Here is a 2823-nt window from a genome sequence, read left to right on the forward strand (position 1 = left end):
CCCAGGCCACCCGCAGTCTTACTGCCTCCCCAGCTTGGGACAAGACTCCAATCCCAGGTCTACAGTCCTAGCCTTTTCCAAGCTAAAGTGGCTTTTTTAATTTAAAAAATAAAAATAAAGGAAGGGCAATGGAGAGGGAGCCATGACATCTATTAGGATGGTTGTACTTTTATCATTCATTAAAAGCTGCTGTAAATTCAAAACAAATTTTTAATGAAGTTGCATTTCAAGAATCATAAGTATCCACAGACTTTTGAAAAATGGAATATATGCAGAATTCTGTTTATGTAGCCTACAGACAGTGCTTGACACTTAAAAGTTTTCAAAGGCTGGTCAGGACTCTCCCTGTCTGGCACCTTCACCTCTGTCTATCCTACTCTCTCAAGGCCTGGAGATGAGGTACATCCTTATGTTCCTATCCTGCCCCTCTTACTTAATGACTAACTCTCCCAGGTCCCTGCCCTTATCACCAGAAGGAGGACACTCACTTTTATTGAGCCTGTGCTGAGTACCAGGCACTGTGCTATGAAATAGTTACTTCTATTATCACCATTTTACAGATGAGAAAACTGAGGCTGGAGATGTTAAACTAGTAAGTGGTAGAACTGGGATATTGTGACTTCAAAGCCCTTTGCCATGCAACCCACTTGAATTGTCTAATGGGTTACCTTCCTGGGTAAAAGAGCCTTTATTCTAAAGGGGGTATTGGGTACCTTGGAGGATCTATTTTCCAATTCACACCACAGATGTTGAAACAGAGTAAGGCTAGGCCTATGAACTAAACCGACTCCATTTTCCCTGCAGAGGACACTGTTACTTTTCCACTTCTCAGTCATAAAACCCCCCAGGGCGGATGATTACCCCATAGCCCACCCTGATAAAACAGACTGAGATAAGAGGGGAACAGATATTCACTAAGTTGCAAAACCCCTCCCCGAGGCTTGTCTACTGTAATTGTAAAAATTAAGTTACAGATTAACCTTAAGACCCCTTTAGGAATTCCTGCAAGAGCTCAAAGCTTCAAGGGGACTGCTACAATGACCCTCCTGGAGTGATGATAACGACCACCACCATCGTGGACCTACTGAGCAGGCTCAAGGACCAGAGCACTAACCGGGCGAGCATCTGCCCGTGGTGCAAGCAGGAAGAACAGAATGAACCGCCTCCAGTGACACTGGCCTGTAACCCTCAACTCCTTTCCCTATAAAAGACCCTGAACAGCTCCCCTTGGGGGGCTAGCTTTACTGTAGCTATCCCCTTATGCATATCTTCTCTTCTAATAAAGCACTGCTTGTTTTACTGCTGGGTGCATTGTTCAATTCTATGATCCAATAGCCTAATTCAGTACAAGGCAAATTAGGAGGTAAGGGGACTATGGATGCCAGGAACATCTCTGAGATTTTCCTCATGCACCACATGCTGCTTAGTGCTGCTCTAATATCTGCACCAGTGGAAATTGGGAAGCCTCAGGCACCAGAGGAGAACCTAGCTGCAAGAGGCAAGTGGCCACTGGGACTATACTGTTGGTTAGTCTGTCCTGGAGCCTACAGCCTAAATTCTGACAAGACAATGCTTTATTCTCTTTTACTCACCCTTTTTCTTTCCCTTTTCTTCCTCTTTTCTCTTCGTTTGTTTGGTTAGACATTTAGTTGAGTATTGGTTATCTGAATAAACCTTCCAATCCTTGCACCAACTTTTGGATTTTCGAGTCATTTGAGTCATTTGTTTATTGCAAGAGGGCGAGCTGAGCCTGGTCTGTTGGTAACAACGTGAATATCTGTCCTCTGAGCCTGGTCATTTTAGGCTGTTGATTTGGGCTATTTTTATGACATATATGAGTATAAGATATATAATAATAATATATCATATATCATATAATAATATATGATACGAATATAATACTATGACACATATCATATATCATAAGAATAGGCTACTTCAGTTGTGCAGTCTAGAAAGGTAGGATTCAATGAGGGCAGCATAACTGAAATTATGGAAAACTGAAACTCAAAAAGTACAGGAATCTGATCCTGTGTCAGGTTGCTGTTCATGTGAATGCTAAAATTGCTCTCCAAGTATTTCAGAGGCAGACAGATGGTTTTTAAGTCTAAAATCCAACTGGTTAAATTAAATCAGGCTTTGTGGTCCTTTGAGAACACTAACGCTGTTTAAAGATTTCTTGTAATCCAGATGTTTAACTCCTTGTCCAAATCTCTTTGATCGGTGTGAATCCACCTGGGAACATAACGAAATGCTGCCTTTCCTGTGAGGCTTCTCCTTTCCTGTGAGGCTTCTCTCTTTTTTCATCACATCCTGGTTCCTATTAAGTCCAAAGCCCTCCTCATGACTTTTCTCTTAGCATAATAACCCTCTTGTTTCAAGACAGATCCTATGTACATTTAAATTAGTTATAAGATATGCAAAAATTGCATAAAAGATCCAACTCTCTTCTCCAACATTAAGAGGCACCACCATTCTCCAGCTTTGGAGATCACCTTTGCTTTGAATGATCAAACAAAACAAGTATGACTTTAAGAAATCTAGTGCTTCGCACAAATGTCCTGGTGCTCACCCGCCACCTCTTGCTCCATGCCTCCACTCCTGGTCTTGCTTCCATCCCCTCTACTTTCTGCATCACTGCTCTTATCAGCTGCTACCATCTCCATTACCACTTGGCTGCTCATATGGACACACTACCCTCTTCCTCATTCTCCAAGGCAATGCTTTTACTGAATGTTGGAGGCAACAAAGAAAAATCATCCTGCAGATTAAGAAACGACTCAAAACTAAATATGCAAATTCAGCGCTCTTGGATTTCCTTGG

Source organism: Cynocephalus volans, chromosome 1, assembly GCF_027409185.1.
Source record: "Cynocephalus volans isolate mCynVol1 chromosome 1, mCynVol1.pri, whole genome shotgun sequence".
Taxonomy (NCBI): domain Eukaryota; kingdom Metazoa; phylum Chordata; class Mammalia; order Dermoptera; family Cynocephalidae; genus Cynocephalus; species Cynocephalus volans.